The sequence below is a fragment of the Hypanus sabinus genome, chromosome 8, assembly GCF_030144855.1.
Source record: "Hypanus sabinus isolate sHypSab1 chromosome 8, sHypSab1.hap1, whole genome shotgun sequence".
NCBI classification, from domain to species: domain Eukaryota; kingdom Metazoa; phylum Chordata; class Chondrichthyes; order Myliobatiformes; family Dasyatidae; genus Hypanus; species Hypanus sabinus.
The window spans coordinates 49,491,391-49,509,553 of NC_082713.1; the positions used below are offsets into that span (position 1 = coordinate 49,491,391).

The 18,163-nt window shown below is 40.9% G+C and overlaps 1 protein-coding gene across 5 annotated transcripts in view; it reads left to right on the plus strand.

Annotated features, from left to right (window-relative positions):
• The window catches only part of LOC132398122 (protein Shroom4-like), a 140,977-nt gene that overhangs the window by 73,512 nt on the left and 49,302 nt on the right, over window positions 1-18,163 (plus strand). Inside the window, exon 1 of one of the 5 annotated variants that reach the window (XM_059977139.1) lies at window positions 8,150-8,255. The exons of the other annotated variants lie outside the window; for them this stretch is intronic. The gene's annotated coding sequence lies outside the window, so the exon portion shown is untranslated. Of the gene's footprint in view, window positions 1-8,149; window positions 8,256-18,163 lie in introns of those variants that run through there. 5 annotated transcript variants of the gene reach the window in all.

The following is an 18,163-nucleotide window of genomic DNA, read 5'->3' on the forward strand; positions in this document are numbered from 1 at the left end:
AACCTGGATTTCCAGAAGACGTTCGAAAAGGAGCCGCATAGAAGACTCCTCCATAAGATGAAGGTGCATAGAGTTGGGGGTGATGGTTAGAGGATTGGTTAACTAATAGAAAGCAGAGAGCTGGGATACATGGGTGTTACTCTGGTCGGCAATCAGTGGTGAGTCGTGTGCTGCAGGGGTCAGTTCTGGGCCTGCAGTTGTTCATGATATACATTACCGATGGAAGAGGGGACTGAGCGTGGTTTGCAGATGATACTAAATTGAGTGACAAAGCAAATTGTGCAGAGTCTGCAGAGAGATATAGATAGGTCAAGTGAGTGGGCGAGGGTCTGGCATATGGAATACAATGTTGTTAAATACGAGGTCATCCACTTTGGAAGGAAAAAATGGAAAAGATTATTACTTAAATGGTAAAAGATTGCAGCATGCTGCTGTGTAGAGGGACTTGGGAATGCTTGTACAAAAGGTTGGTTTACAGGTGCAGCAGGCTATCAAGAAGGCAAATGGAATGTTGTCCTTCATTCTAGAAGGATTGAATTTAAGAGCTGGGAGGTTATGCTGCAACTGTAGAAGGCCGCACCTCGAGTACAGCATCTAGTTCTGGTCTCCTTACTTGAAGGATGTACTGGCTTTGGAGACGGTGCAGATGAAGTTCTCCAGGTTGATTCCAGAGATTAGAGAGTTAGAATATGAGGAGAGATTGAGTTGCCTGGGACTATACTCGCTAAAATTCAGAAGAATGAGAGGAAATCTTATAGAACCGTATACAATTATGAAAGGGATAGATAAGATCGAGGAAGGAATGTTGTTTCCATTGGTAGGTAAGACTAGAACTAGGAGACATAGCCTCAAGATTTGGGGGAGAAGATTTAGGACGGAGATGAGGAGGAACTGCTTTTCCCAGAGAGTGGTGAATCTGTGGAATTCTGTCCCAATTAAGCAGTGAAGGCTACCTCAGTAAATGTACTTAAGGCAAGATTGGATAGAGCTTTATCTAGTAGGGGAATTAGGGGTAATGGGGAAAAGGCAGGTAGGTGGAAATGAGTCCATGGTCAGACCAGCCATGATCTTATTGAATGGCAGAGTTCCTATTTCTTATGTTCAAATACTAGAATGTATTGGCTTTGCTATCTATCGATTTCAGAATACCAGAATATACCCTAATAGTGCGTTGATGTGAAGGGCAGTCACTCTCACCTGTGGAATTCTGCTCTTTGATCCATCAAATCAAGTTTAATTGTCATTCAAACCATATATGATGCAGCCAGATAAAATTGTGTTCCTCTGGGGCCAAGGTGCAGAAACATACACATGCATTCAAAATGACGAGAAAGGGGAGAAAATAAAGAACATACATTTTTAGACCAAGTCGCTGAGCAACAAGTCCCGCAAATTGAAGGTTACCAGCAGGCCAGCCTGTAATTCCACTGATCCACCACTGGAGGAAGCACTGGGAGAGACCTGCCAGAACCAAGCCTGGACGATATGCTTCAACCCAAGCCTGAGGCCAAGTCCTAGCTACCACCAAGGGTACACAGCTGCCTTGCCACCTGTGCCCCCCACAAAACAAGGGAAGCAGGTCTGTGCAATCAATGTCCAACAGGGTCTTGCAATCACAAAAAAGTGGCCTAGACAATCAATCACGGTTTTACTACATGCGGCCTTCGCGCCAACTTGAAGAACTTCAGTGCCTCTAAGTAGCAGGCAGCAATACAGTCTCCACCCAGGTCAGCTCTTTCAAACCCAGTCCAGCTTCTCCTGCTGCCCGACAGCCAGACTCGAATCCCCTTGAGACCAATACTGTAATGAGGTCTACGCTGAGAGACCTTGGCAAAACCCAGCTGGGTCCTAGTAGATAGAATGTTGTTGTCTAACTTATGACAGCTTCCTTCATTTTGCTGTTGATTGATAGAATACCAGACTACAATAAAACCAAGTTGGATTTGTCCAGCTTTTTATGAACAGGATGTACCTGGATAATTTTCCTCATTGTTGGGTAGATGCCAACATTGTAACTACATAGGAGCAACTTGCCTCCTGATACAAGTTATTGTTAAGTACAGATCTTCAGTGCGACAGCTGATATGTTTTCTAGTTCCAGAGTCGTTGCTGTATCCAGTGCACTCAGCCTTCTCACGAAGAGTGAACTAAATTGACTGAAGATAGATATCAGTGATGGTTGGGACAGTATGAAGAACCATTTAGTAGCTGTTCTGGATGAATGTGGTTGGAAACGCTTCATCCATTAGTATTCGTGTTCTGGCCCCTGCAATGTTGAAGGTGGAGATATGCATTGAGTACCCACCTACACTCAGCTGTCTAATTGTCCACCAGCAGTCACAGCTGCTGTGTTATGATTTCAGCTTTCGGTTATGAAATTTCAGCTTCACTGTTTAGCATTTATGTACTCCTGCGCGGCAGCTGCTTTATACCAGCACCTCATCATTTTTATTTTAGATCTACCTTGTGCTGCTTCCAACATGCCCTTAGTCAAACAAAGGTCAAGCACCTGGCTGCCAGAGTGAGGCGTAATTTGAGTTGTGGAGTTTTGATTACCAGTAACTAAACTGAAGTGGCTTCAAATGTGTTTCACGTAATGTTGTTTGAATTTGCCCCAGTTTGCAGAGGTGGAAGTTCATTATTCATCTGGGCTGTCTTGTGGATCTGTTTCTTAGAAATTTGACTTGGCCAGCTTATCCATCTGAAATATGTGAGAAAATGTTCAATATAAACAGTTTCAGGAATTGCATAAATCTCCTCTTCATGGATATGCTGAACTCTCCTAGACCATTGGAATGTGGACTCTATTAAATAGATTTCAGGTTTAGCAAGCAGTTGTGTCTCTTAACGGCTGTGTCCTTGTACTGAGGAAAGCCCCTGTTTGGACTGAGTTCAAGAATCTATTTTGCATGGTTTGTTTGAATTCTGGTAGTTTTGTGTTGAGTTTGATTTTCTTATTCTTGGGAGAATGAGGAAACTGCATGTCTCCCTTTACAAGGGGCTCTGTTCAGGGTTAGCAGTAAGAGACGCATTGCAATGTGGTTTACTCATATGTAAGGTTCGAATGTTTTAACCTGGTTGTCTTTCACATCCTACTGACCATGATTTGTATTTCTTCATTTGTGCAGTTAGTTTGTTTGGCTGGTAATTAACACAATCGGCGATGGTATGCAAAGCCTTGAAAGACATTGGGATCCCAGTTCCTGCACTCGCTCTACTCTTGCCAGGCACCAGTTGCTGAACTGGCTTAAAAGTTTCCATGTTCACTGTTAATTTAATAAAACTACTTTACACTGTGATTTCTAAAATTGTCAATTAAATAATTGATTAATTACATCCAGTAGACTGGAAAATCTGAAATTTGGCACTATCAAAGTCCCAAGCATCCCTGATTAACCGAGTTTTACTCCTATCTTCAGTCTCTCCAGCTTTTACCTCAACGCTGACACTAGGAGGCAGTCTTGCTATTTTGCCTCTGCTGCTAAGCTTATTGGGCAATGATTGTTAATATGCTTAGTCTTTTGTCTGTTTTAATCCAGCTATACTATTTGCTGTTTTATTCGTTGCATTCATTGTTTGTGTATCCTGATCTATCCCAGCTTCGTTTTAGATTCCCTGTGGTCTATTTTAACATCGAAGATACTGTGACCTAATTTTCTCACCTACCTTCCATTTATAATAATGCTGGCATTCTTATTCATGATGTAGCCTTGTTGCTGGCCAGATTTGTTTAGCCTCTGCATCCAACACATCGTCCTCCAAAACTTCTGCCAACTCCAGAAAGTGATACTACCACAAAACATATTTTTACCTTCCCCCCCCCCCCCAATCCCCGTGCTGCTTTCTGCAGGAATTGCTCCCTCTGTGATTCCCTTGTCCATTAGTCCCTCTTCCCCACTAATCTCCCTCCTGGCACTCATCCCTGCAAGCGGCCAAAGCACTGCACTTGCCCATTCGCCCCTATTCACAACTCCAAGCAGTCCTCCTTCCAGGTGAGGCAACACTTTACCTGCAAGTCTGCTGGGGTTGTCTGTTGTGTCTGGCGTTCCAGATGTGGACTCTGTACATTGATGAGACCCATTGCAATTTGGGGAACTGCTTCGTCAAGCTCCTCTGCTGTATCCACCCAAAGCAGAACTACCCGGTGGCTAAGCCTTTTAATTCTAATTCTGTTTCCAATCCGACTTGTCGGTCTATAGCCTCATTGTGCCAAGATGAGGCCACCCTCCATCTGGGGAGCCTACTACCTGATGGCGAGAGTGTCGATTTCACCTGGTTTAAAAAAAAATTCCCTCCCCCTCCCCACTTATGCTTCCCACACTGTCTTTTTACCTCTTCTCATCTGCCTATCACCTCCCTCTCGGCTGCTCTTCCGTCCCATTCCCCACTCACCTCTCCCATCAGATTCCTCCTTCTCCAGCTTTGATCTGTCTCACCAACCTGGCTTCACCTATCACCTTCTAGCTAACCTCCATCACCTCCCGCCACATTTTATTCTGGTGTCTTTCCACTTCCTCTTCAGTCCTACCGAAGGGTCTCGGCCTGAAACGTCGACTGTACTTTTTTCCACAGATGCTGCCAGATCTGCTGAGTTTCTCCAGCATTTTGTGTTTGTTGCTTTGGATTTCCAGCTTCTGCAGAATTTCTCATGCTTATGTTTACCACACTTTAATATTTTTCATAAAATATCTATTCCAACTTGTAAAATAGTTTATTGCAATTCTATTTTTGTTATACATAAATAGGTTATTTCTTATATAAGGGTACTAAATTATGACAAGGAATTGTATTTCCAGCTTTTAAAAAAATCTTACCCTAGCTCCTACAATTTAAATATTGCTGCTAACAAGTTAAGGGTTAAACCTGAGATTTTGTGATTAGCACTGGTTACATTTTGGAGCTGCAGTAATTAAAGAAGCAATTAAAAGTCTTTATTTTATCACATCCACTGTGTTTAAAAGTTATTTTGCATTAAGGGCTGTATTCTTCTATATAGTTATTCTGACATTATGAGATGAGGATTCCTGAAATTAATATAATAGCTGTTTTTTTTTAAATCAGAATCAGGTTTATTATCACTGACAGAAGTAGTGAAATTTCTTGTTTTGTGGCAGCAGTAGAGTGCAAGACATTAAAAATGAGAAGTAATAATAAGAAATAAAATAAATAGTACAGAAGAGTGAGGTAGTGTGCTTGGACTTTTCAGAAATCTGACTGGAAGAATCTGTTCCTAAAATGTTAAGTGGACTTCTTTGGGCTCCTGGACCACCTTCCTGATAGTAATGAGAAGAGAGCATGTCCCAGATTATGAGGTTCCTTAACGATGCTGTTGGGGTAGTGCAATCCGCACTGGTCAGTGGTCGCAGGTTTGAATCCAGCTGCCTCCTTGCAGGCTTTCCATCCGTGCTGGGTTGACTGTTGAGCTAGCAACTTGGCCTCATTTTTTAAAAAAAAAACAGACAAAATTGCTAAAGGAACAGCAAGGTTGCTGCCAGATGTGGTGCAAGTCACAGAATGGAACAGCAATGATGCACGCTGATTTATTGAAGATGCCCTAACTGGTGGAGAGGCCTATTCCCCATGATGGAGCTGGCCAAGTCTTCAACCCCTCTGCAGCCTCTTGCAACCTTTTGCGTCGGAGCCTCCATACCAGGAAGTGATGCAGCCAGTCAGAATGCTCTCCACGGTGCATCTGTAGAAATTTGCGAGACCAACGTTCAAAGTTTATTTATCATCAAAGTACATATACGTCACCATATACAACCCTGAGACTCCTTTCTGTGCGGGAACGCTCAATAAATCCAATAACCACAACAGAGTCAATGAAAGACCACGCCAACAGTGTGTAAAAGACAGCGAACTATCCAAGTACTGTACGAAAAGAAAGGAAAAAGTAAAAAAAAATTGTAACCCTCTCACCAGGGCTTGTATGCAAAGTTGACCTGTTAGCTAACTGCTAACAGCCACGTGACTCAGCGGTGAGAAGGCCACCTTTCATAAGCAATATAGGTCTAGGGTCAGTATAATTTAGGGTGCAACCAAACAGGAAAGTTGGGATGTTCCGATTAAAAGAACCTCGATTTGAGCAAATGCTGTGAAAATACTGTTCATACACAGTTATTGGTAGCCCAGAAAGCCAGCAAATCGTACACTAACATTAAATTATGAATAAATGTATTTATCAAATTGACAGTTACAGAGAAAAATAAAAGGGCCCATTACAGTTAAATTCACGTTGGAGCTTATTTCTGTAGTCGGGGGTGTATCACTTTACTTGCATGCTGGACTCACAGTCTATGTGAAAGCACTCGTCCCAGCCTGAACTTCCCTCAAAGACCATCTCAAATTAACTGGCTCTGTCTGGAATATTGGCCCTTCCTCCTTGGAGCCATTCTTCTGCACAAAGCACTTATTACAATGGGGACTATCCTTCGAATAGCATTCTGCGGCATCTTCCCTTGTGCCCTGCTTAGCAGCTCCCACCAAAAAAGACCCCAAACCAGACTACTGTCCTTCTGAAATCTCCTGCCCAGCTCTCTAGAACCTTCTTTACAATGACAAAACTGTCAATCCTGATCGGCTAAGTTGGACAAAATGGCTTCTTATCTTTAGTTGAAGCCAAAACACACTTTCCAGCAGGACACATTGCTTTACAGAAAACTGCTAACATAAAATACCTCACAAATCTTAACGACATACATAATAAATCAGCAATGAATATCAAAACATGAGATAAAGAGTCTTTGAAAGTGAGTTGTAGGAACAATTCAGTGATGGGGCAAGTAAAGCTGAGTGAAGTTAGCTCCTCTGGTTCAAGAGTATAAAAGTTCCTATACTTGGTGGTGTGAGTCCTAAGGCTCCTGTATCATCATCTTGGTGGCAGCAGCGAGAAGGGAGCATGACAAAGCTGGTGATGGATGCTGCTTTCCTGTGACGGTGCTCTGTGTCAATGACCCGAGATGGACTAGGCCATAGCCACTACTTTTTGTAGGATTTTCCTTTCAAGAGTGTTGGTGTTTTCATACCTTGTGATGCAGCCAATCAATATATTCTCCACAACACATCTGTAGAAGCTTGTCAAAGTCTTAGATGTCATGCCAAATCTTCATGAGCTTCTAAAGAATCTAGAAGTCTTTGGTGATATATCATATCTCCTCAAACTCCTAAAGAAGTATAGCTGCCTGCATGCCTTGTTCGTGATTGCTTCAATGTGTTGGGCCCAGGATTGATCTTCTGAAGTATATTTAAGTATTCATGTCATAATTTGTAATTGGAATGAGACAGAAGCTTGGAATGACAATTCAAACGATTACACTAATATTCCCATATTTAGGGTTTGATGAAGGTATATTTGATTGAAGTTGTATTGCTGGTTATGGTCTGCACTTGGAAAGTACATTTTACAGATTTTTTTTCTTTGGTGAGTGAAAATGAAGCTAGGATAAGTGAAACTATAATGAGTGACATTAGTTAAATCAGGAAAATGTAAGTTAGTCAGAAGACAACCCATGATTTGTTCATTTTAGTTACTTTTAACTGTTCATTTTGTTAGATTCAGACCCAGGACTGCTGGCTTGGGGCCACAGCTTAATTGAACTCAAGTCTCAGTTCCTTTTGGCCGTGATGACAGCAGCCCTCTTCATTTCTTACATTCTTCTGGGCGACAGGAAGGGTTTGCATTTATATAACTTTTCACGCTTTTTTAAAAACCTTTTCCGGACATTGTTTCCTTGTTGTTCCTAGCTCGGTTCCTGTATTACAATAGGATTTTTTTTTAAATGGGCTCTAATATGATCATTATCTGATTTGGAACCAAGTGTGATGAAAGGGTGAAATGGACTCAGTTTAAAAACAGCGAGGGAAAGTCTTTTGTTTTATGCACAATGATTGGCTGAAACAAGCTTGCAAAAAAAAAGCCTCGATTGTTCTGCAAGTTTCCCGTTTGCTGCTCGATGTTGTTCCAATCGAAGAACCAGAGTTACCCAGTTGAATTCTTTCTGTGTTATTTTGCCATTTCAATATCCCTGTCTCTGGCTTGTGGTTGAACAGTTCCCTCCAAATTTCTCAATATCAGATTATATATCCTCCGGTGGAAATCCTCTCAGTGGAATACAGCAGCCTTCAGGGTGTGCAGTTCATGAGTTTCAGAGGGAAAGTGCAAAAGATAATGGTTTCTAGAGTTGGACAAGGTGTGTGAATGAGTTGCAGGACTACGAACAAGCTGGAGTCTTGTGGAATTTTGCTGCATTGCCACTGTAAGTAGAGCCAACATCAGAGAATTATAGTTTTCAGTGCCGAATACAAGTGCAGGGATCAACACAAAGCATCATCTTCACTTGTATTTATCTGGGTTGCCATTAGAAAGTTTATTTGTCCTGTTCATTCTTAAGATGAATATTTTCAATTTGTTATTTTATACTAAGAAAGTTCTACCCTTTAAAAAAAAATCTTTCAAAGTATGTTTCATGAATTATGTGCCTGAAGTGCTTTAAGTTAAGTCCATTGCTATTAATAGTGTGTTTGTGAGTGGTGTACGTGGTCAGTGGTGTGATGGCATCCACACCGGATTTCAAGGTGAGTGGTCCTGAGTTCAAATCTGGCCAGCTCCTTCCACGTTTTCCATCTGTACTGGATTGCATGTCACGCTAGCAACTCAGCCTTGTAAAAAAAAACAGACAAATGCTAAAGAAATGGCAAGGTTGCCGCCCGATACGCCACAAGGCGTGGAAAGAAGAAACATAAAGTGATGTTTGTACTACTGTTTTCTTAAAATTATCAATTATCAAAAAGTATAATTGTACACTTCACACTGCAAATTTTGGGTTGTTGCAAGAGGAAGCTTTTTTTAAGCTATATATTGCAGCAAGATTCTTGTGGTTACAAGTGTATCATTGGTAAATGTATCAGACAAATACTGAACAAGAGGAAATTCTATTGGTTCAAATGTGATTTTATACAGTCCAGATAAATATACTGCAAGCAAAGACTTTGACATTTTGTCGCATTCGTTCAGATCTTTAAACAAAATCTCCAGTGGGTTCATACACATTGAATTTTATTTAATGCAGTGGTTAACATGAACAAATGTATTTTTCAAGTGCACTAAAGTAACAATGTTTCTGCTGAATTACTCAGGAATTACAGGCAAAGATGTACAGTGCCTTCAATATAGGGTACATTTGTAAATGCTACTCAGTCAGCTGCTCTGAGTAATCCAATTCAGCAAATCATAAAGTTTGTATCGTCTGGTTTTCCTCAACAAATGAAGTGCATAATAGTTTTCACTTCAGTGCAAAAACTAAATTTTCAGTTTGTATTTTGCTCAATGATTCCTTCCATAGAAAGACCAGAAAATAGTGTTGGAAATGAGTGATGAAAGCTGGTCAATGCCTGTTTAACTTGTATGTTTTTTCAAAATTTAAATCTGGATTTTTTTTTTAATGGTAGCTGCATTGCTTGGGTCCTTAAGAGTAAAAGGCCTGTGATCCTTGCCTAGTCTAGTCTATTTGTGCCCCAAGTCCAGTAGAATTATAGTTGACTTCTCTCTGTACCCTACAGTAGCCCTGAAAGTCAGTAATTGTATTAAAACTGATTCCTAAAGATGGACCACCTCAGAGCTTTGTGTCAAGTTCATTTCTCTAGAAGCATTAAAAACATAGATTAAAGATTTGTGTGTCTCATAAAGCTGCAAATTATGGTGCCAGAGAGCTGAGTACAATCCCAAGCTTGGTGGTTGTTTGTGTGGAGTTTTCTCTGTAACCATGGCTTTCTTCTGTGTGTTCCGGTTTCTTCCCACATCCAAAAATGTGCTGGTTGATAGGTTAATCAGCCACTTAAGTTACCCCAGTGTGTAGGTGTGTGGTTGATTCTGAGGCTGAGTGGCAATGTGGAAAGAATGAGTGTAAATGGGTGGTTACTGGTCAGTGAAGACTGTGTGAGCCAAAGTGACTGTTTCCACACATCTTTCCATAACTCTAAGGAGCATCATTCAAGAGAGGCACACATTCATTTACTATCATTGCCACCAGTGGTTTCTAAGCCTGCGTTAAAAATATCTGAGGGACACTGGAGGTTACTTCACTGACAGAAAACAAAAATATGGATGATTGCACGGCCTTCTGTCACATCCTTTTTTGCAAATGTTGCAGCAGTGATTAATCTATCCAATTTTTCTGAAGCTACATAAAACAAGTTAGCTGAAGTGGTTAAATCAGCGAGACATCATAACTTGTAATGTATGCTGCAGTTGCCTGCCAAAGGAAAGACAGTACACATGGGACAGTGATCAGTTCTGTTTCATGAGTGGAGAATGTACTGCTATTTTGGATTATTGTGGGACTGTGTTGAAAAAGATTACAGTTCACAAATGAACTATAGTATCTGCCCAAGCTACTGGGCCTGAAAACTAATCATGAAGTCTTCACAGTAGATTTTAATGCCATCTTTTCAAATATCTGTAATCATTAAAGGCAAAATGGTAACAAGCTCCAAAATAGGTGAAACATAAAATTGAGGAACAGCATGAAGCATTTTGAAAAGAATGGGTTAATGGTGGATTGTCAGCATGTAACCAACTTAACTGAATCTATTGGACAATGAAGATTCGGTATTGATGAGGGTGGAACATTTGATAAAGAATACAAATGATGTAGCAAGGCATTTGACACAGTTCCACTTGCCACCTTTATCACCCAGATAAAAATCAATGAGATTTAGGGACTTGACAGGTATAGAGGAAGCAGTCTTGAGGGAGGAAAATGGGATTTGTTAGAGCAGGGTTTCCCAAACTTTTTATGCTGTGGATCGCTACCTATTCGAGGGGTCCATGAACCCCAGGTTGGGAACCCCAGTGTAGAGGTACTGAAACGTCAGCATTGTCACGGGCTGATGTCTGGGCTGTGTGACTATGTCTTTGACTTGACTGTAAGAGCTACGGCTAATGAAGTTCGTTGATCTTATCAGTATTGCTAGAGAGAAGAAAAAGGTTGGAGGCCTTGACTTGACTCTCTGCTACTGCCTATACCAGCTACAAAGTGCGATGCAGCCACTTGTCAAAGCTACTTCAAAAAGAGTCCTCAGTCTATTGCCAAACAAGACAAAGGGCAGTAACTATTTAGGAGAACCATCTCAAAGTACTTCTCCAAGTCAACATCGCTTTACCTTGGATCATTTAATTACTGAATCAAAGTCCTGCAAATCCCTGCCTGATGGTGTATCTGTAGCACAAGGATTGCAGAGGTTGAAGGTGACAATCCATGGCCACCACTTTAAAGGTTTTTGTGAATGGGCATTAAATACTGGCTTTGACGTTCCTTGCTTAAGCAGATAAGAAAGAGGAGAAAGCTGGAATAGTCCATTCAGTCCCATGAATCAGCTCCACAGTTCAACATTATTGATCCAATACCTCTAAAGCTATTTCTGGTTGTCTGCAAGATCTTTGATTCCTAGTACAAGTTGAGTACCCCTTATCCAAAATGCCCGACTCTGGAAGTATTTTTCAGATTTTGGATTTCTTTCAGATTTTGGAATATACTGTATAATGAGATAGCTTGGGATCACCATCATTACTGACTCTGAATTTATGTGCTACTGGTAAGCAGTCTTTGTCTTACACATGTTCGTCACATGTGTACTGATGCAGACGTTCAGCATGTTAGATTTTCTTAAATTTCTGCAAACAGCTTTCTGAATATTCAGTTACCTTCAATTTTCAGTTTGTTGTGATAATCTTTGCTTGTTTTGTAATCAGCATACTGTTAAGTGGTGTATGTTCACTCTGATGCTGACGAATCTACTCTTTTGAGATTTTCACAATCAAGGTGTTCACTTTTCACCTGATGCAGTGTTTTTCTATTTTTCATTAACTTCTGTTCATTACATGTATGAAGTCACTTCTCAGAACTGTCTGGCACGCCTGTGTATCGCCTGGAAACCTTCACAACACCTTGCGGAATTTTCTGTTTGTGATGTCATGTCAGCACTCAAATAATAGTTTGGATTTCGGAGGTTTTTGTATGACTGGAATTTCAGATAAGGGATACTCAACCTGTAAATGCTGAAATCTATCTATTTCAGTTTTAAATGCTGCCAGTGACTGAACATCCTCAAGCCTCATTATGTTATGTGCAGTTCCTCATTTTCACAACTTGTGTGGCTTCTATGATTGGCTCAAGACTTGAGAGAAGCTATGCTGCCTGAAACTTTTAGATGTGCAGCATTTAATTTTCCCCCCCACATGTATACATCAAGGTTGCTTAATGTCATTTTCTGTAGACAAGAGAACCAAATCATTATTAATCTGAATCGATGCAGCACAGAAAACACGAAAGGTAAAGAACGCAATCGTAATAGAAAATGTATTAAATGTAAGTACATAAGACAACTTGTATACGTTGATTGTATGCCCATAAGGTGATGCTAGGCTGTACAGGTGTGTTAATCGGTCGTGCTGCTTGTGGAAAGTAACTGTGTATGAGTCTATTGGTCCTGGCATAGATGCTGCGTAACCTCTTCACTAATGGGAGTTGGACAGGCAGACTGTGAGCAGGGTGAGATCCTTCATGATGTTACTGGCCCTATTCCGGCATCTTCTGTTCCAAGCAGTGATGCAGTTTGTTAGGTTGCTCTCCACCACGTATCTGCAGAATGATGTGAGTGGATGTGCAAAATCCAGCCTCCTCAGAAAGTAGAGGCGTTGATGAACATTCTTGTCTGTGTAGGATGTGTTCTGGGATCATGAGAGGTTGTGTTTGATGTGCGCTCCCAGGAGTTTGAAACTGCTTGCCGTTTCCACCTCTGTGCCGCCCGTGTAAAGGGACAGGGGTGAGTGGTGCAAGTTCCCTTGAAGTGATAATTATCATCCTTGTCTTGTTGACATTGAGGAAGAGGGTATTTGTCTGGGACTCTGTCTTAAGCTCTTCCACTTCCACTGTTGGTTGTTGATGATGAACCCTACCATTGTTGTGTCATGGGAGAAACTGACAATGTGATTGCTCAGGTGTTTGGCCATGCAGTCGTGTGTGAGCAGAGTGTTCAGCAATGGGCTCAGCACACAGCCCTGGGGATGCACCCATGTTGGAAGGAGGAGCGGTTATGCATCCTGGTTATCTGTTCATCAGGAAGTCCAACACCCAATTACGCTGTGGTGCATTAGCCCTCGGGTAGCAGTTTGCAAAGGAATATGGACAATAATCTGTTCCCAGATACTGTAACTGATTATTTGGCAGCAGCACACTTTGTAGCTCTGCTGTCACTTGGGGCATTTGGCCTTGTGTCTGGGAATGTTAACTGTGTGAAACTGAATCTGGTAGTTTCTCCTGGTGACCCCAGAATGTCCAGCAAATACTTCATAAAATGGATAGTGTGGCATTGTAGTAAGAGTAGTTCAAATCTAGGCTTCTTCATCCTGCCACCTCCCACCCCTGTCCCAAAATCCCAGTTACCAAAGGGGATGATGCAGAATGATGTAAGTATGGATGTACAAAGTCCAGCTCTCTTCAGCCTCCTCTCAGTAGAGTCATTGGTGAGCTTTCTTAACTGTGTAGGATAAATTGAAGGTGTTTTCCTGGCCTTAGCGAGCAATTAGCTGGTGCCACAAGTTGAAAGCTTACAGGTCAACTTACAGAGAAAATTGTCAAGGAAAAGTAAAATTAGATGTTCTTCAGAATAAAGGGAAAACAAACCATGTCATGTCATATCAAATCGGGTTCTTCAAAACATTCAAGTGATTGTCAAAGAGCACTGATGAAATCAGCACAATCTGTCTCTGTGTTCAAAATGTAAACTGCAAGGCAAATGTTTTTGTACACACTCCCAGAGGGAGTTTAAGAATTCTTGCTATGCTGCTATTTCAACATAGGTCGCAAAAAGCACACAATGTTTCTTCATTTTATGGATAGGAGAATTGCAGGAAATAGTTTGAGTTGGGCAGTTGAAACATCCTGTGTGTAAAGTTTGAAAGAGACCAGAAATCTGCACTGTTTTCTTAGGCTTTGCATTAACATTGAACTTCCAAACACACAATTCTTTCCCCACCTTGCAGGGAGTTTGCTTCCGAAACTTTGTTTAAAAATAACATATTACTGTTGCAGATGATAACTTTTTCTGCTGTTTAATTAAACTATCGTAAATGACTTTAGATTGCAAAATTTATTTGAAAATAATTTTGTGTGGGCAGTTAACACTCTTCATTGCAAATGGAAATGATCTGGCATTCTGTTGTGGATCAAAGAAAGCTACCGCAGTTATTATTAAATCCAGTGAATAACGCTAACAATTTTAGTGTATACATGGTAGGTGTTTGTCTACAATTGGGCATAGAAATGAAAAAAAATCTCTAATTACTTTCAGCCTGCATGTGTTACTCTGCATAAGCTTTGAAAATGGAAGGATTTAGAAAGGATTTTGTTCAGCATTTTATAGTGTAGAGCTGTGCAGAAGTGATACTCCGCTGTTAGAAAAGCACTGGGGACTCGATAGGCCGTTCTAGGATATTACATCTATTTATATCACTGTGCTTTATGAAGGTCTCATAAAGAGTTAAAAAAAGATTTTTAAGAATAGTTCAAGGGATGAGGGATCTCAGCTACAAGGTTAGATTAATTGAGCTTAATGTTACTTTCTGAACTAAGGTAATGATCACAAACAATAAAAGCTATAGGAGGAGCATAAGCAAAAAGCTTTTATTACGGCAGCGATTAAAACTGGCTCTTGAAGGATGTCCGTTTAGAACATAGATGAAGAATTTCTTTTGCCAGAGGGTAGTGAACCTGCGGAATTCATTGCCTCTGATGGCTGTGGAAGCCAAGTCATTGGGTACATTTAAAGCAGAGGTTCACAAATTCTTGATTATTAGGAGTGTCAAAGGTTGTGGAGAGAAGGCAGAACAATGAGTTTGAGTGTGATAATAAACCAGCCCTGATGGAATGGCAGAGCAAACTCAAGGTGCCATATGGCTGAATTCTGCTCCCATGTCTTATGGTCTTGTGAAGTGCTTCTTAAAAGTATGTGGTAAAAGTACCTGAAAACACAAGTATAATTAGAAATACAGAATTCATGTTATATTCAATATTACGGCCAGTAATTTCTTCCAGCCAGGGACACGTTTTATGTCTGCACCTGTACTGTTATGAACTTCTGTTCCTTGAAGTACAAGCTCTGAGGAATTATTAGAACTGAGTTTTATACTAAGAGGTCAAGCTGACTTTAATATGCTGAAATTCATTTTTCAGAGTAATATACATATTTGACACTCTTCTAGTTAAATGATTCTTACTGTAAATAACTTTTTGACATCTATACTATCTAACTCGGTAACACCTTGCTGGCATTATCTATGTTATTTTGTTTATCTTCAGGAACCCAAATTTGTCCTTCTATTGTGCTTCTTTCCTATAATTTCTTCACTGGGAAGAAGCACAACTAAAAATTCATAGAATGCAAGCCTTCTTTTCATGTAACAACATGAAAAATACATTGTTGATATTTGGTCTTTATTGTGTCTTTTATTATTTGTATGCCAAAGGAATGCTGTGGATTCCCTTTTTTGTTGGTGGCTAATCTTTAAATCTTTTCCAGTACACCATCTTTGCCTCTCAGTTTGCAATTCCACTCAGATTCTTTTGTAATCGGCTTGATTCCCACTGGTATTTCAATCCTGATGCTTGCCATAAGCAATCTCTTTTATTTTGCTTTAACTGTCTCTGTATCTCTTTCATTGTCCAATTTGTTCTTTCTTTGTTCCTCATGGGAATTTGCACCAATGATATGTGCACCATCTTTATAAAGGCAGCCCATTGTTCTGATTACTTTGACAATTCCTTTCCTGCTACTGGTGTTGCTCAACACGCTGAGTTCCTCTAGCTAGCAGTTTGCTTGTTGCACCATTGTTCTGCTATAATTTTGCTTCTCAGCTTCTGGTTCCAGTTTACCTGGGCCAGATCTGCATTTGTCCCTTTTAAATTGCCATTCCTCTAATTAGTGCTCTTGCTTTTCTATTATTGCGAACCTAAATTGTGTGGTGATCATCATCTCCTAAGGGTTGCTCCACTGAAACTTTGACCCACCTTATATGACTCATCAGATGTGGTAATGCTATTATTACTGGGCCAGGAACGTACTGCTCTGGAAAATTAGCCTAAACCGATATTCTGTGGTTCCAAATAGTAGGCCCTCTATTGATTCTGGTTGTCCTTGGATTTTATGTCCTAGCTGTCTATGCAAGCCAGGGCAGTACAAAATGAAGAGCAAGCTATTGCCCCTGGTGGCAGCCTCCCCCTCTCTATGCAGCTTATGAATCCAAAGAAACAGCAGAGACCGATACAGTTTTGCACCAGCAGATTTGCAGGAATTGGCAATCAGCATTGAACTCAACTTAAGACTGCCCTAAGGATTGTAGTTCTGGATCCTTCTCGGGGTTTGCTCCTGAAGCCTTCTCCTTGAGTCTGTTGCCACAAGGCAGTGGAGGGTTGAGATCAGAGTTTCCTTTTCCTAGGTGAGCTGCCAACCACAGCTGATGAGCCCCATCTGTCCAAAGTGTCTTATTTTAAGGCACCTTTTTAATGACCTGCCTTTGCCCCTTCTTCCGTCAGTAGAAATGGTTCTGTTGAACTTCGTAGCTAAACCACACGAGGGCCAGGGACTGGACTTGGTTGCCAGAGGCTTTTTGAGATTTGTGCCATTCAGAGCATTTGGCAGGTAGCGGGAGCTTATCTCTCTACAACCCCCACCTCCCAGCTATGATAATCTTAAGGAACTGGTTCCTAAATTTCAAATATAGTTTGATAAATTACGGTACTATTTTTTATGTTCTTCATAGTTGGCACTAGCATGCTTACTGCAACAAATTTTCTTTGACAGAATCTCAACTGGAGGACATAAAACATTGTGAAAACAAGCTGTCTTTGTAACTTAATAAATGTAGTGTCAGATAAGGTATTGAGTTATGAGAATCATAAAAATTGAATGAGACATGGCAACCGAGCACCTCCGCTCCGTCCGTCACAATAGACAAGACTCCCAGTTGTCACCCACTTCAACTCTGCCTCTCATTCCCATCTAGATATGTCCATACATGGCCTCCTTTACTGCCATGATGAGGCCAAACTCAGGTTGGAGGAGTAACACCTCATCTACCATCTGGTAGCTTCCAGCCTGGTGGTATGAACATTGAATTCTCCAATTTCTGGTAATTCCCTCCCCCAGGTCCCTCTCTGCCTCTCTCCCCTTTCAACTTTCTACTTCTTTATCTCTACAGTTCTTTCATGCTTATCCCTTCCCCTTCCCCCCTTTATCTTTCCTCTGATTGGTTTTCCACCTGGCGCCTCCAGGCCCTACCCCCTCCCCTATCTCTATTACTGGGCTTCAGCCCTCTCTCCACCCCCCCCCCCCCACCATTCCTGATGAAGGGTCTCGGACCGAAACGTTGGCTACTCTTTTCTCACGGATGCTGCCTGGCCTGCTGAGTTCTTCCAGCGTTGTGTACGTATAAAGTTGAATGATCTTGGTGGAAGTCCTAATTGTGTTTATGACGGTTAACTACAGTAGATATTGATGAGGGAGAGGCAAAATCAGTTGGATTCCCTTCACTGGCACTGTCTAGAGTCTATTAATGAAACATTGAAGGATGTTGCTTTCCATTTTAGAAAAGCCTATGAGAATCAAGTTTATTATCACTGGTATACTGTATTGTTCAAAAAAAACTAATTCTGTCAAGCGAAGGTGCTTTCAAAAATAATGAACTGAAATGTTTCTAACTGTCAAAAAAAATTACCATAAAGAGCAGCAAGCAGTAATACACTAAACCAAGTCAATATTTGATGTGATCATCGTTTGCCTTTAAAACTGCATCAATTCTCTTGGTACACTGTCATGCAGTTTTATAAGAAAATCAGCATTTTGGAGAACTTGCCACGGTTCTGCAGACTTTGGCTGTCTCACTTGCTTCTGTTTCTCCGGGTAATCCTAGACAGCCTCGATGTTGAGATTAGGGTTCTGTAGAGGCCGTACCATCTCAAACCATTTTAAAAAAATACCCAGGGTGCCTCTGACCTTTGTACAGCACTGTACGGTACATCGTGAAATTTGTTTTGTGGAAGCATTGTAGTGTGAGACGTAAAATTACTATAAACTAAATACAAGAACATTTTACTATGCAAAATAAATA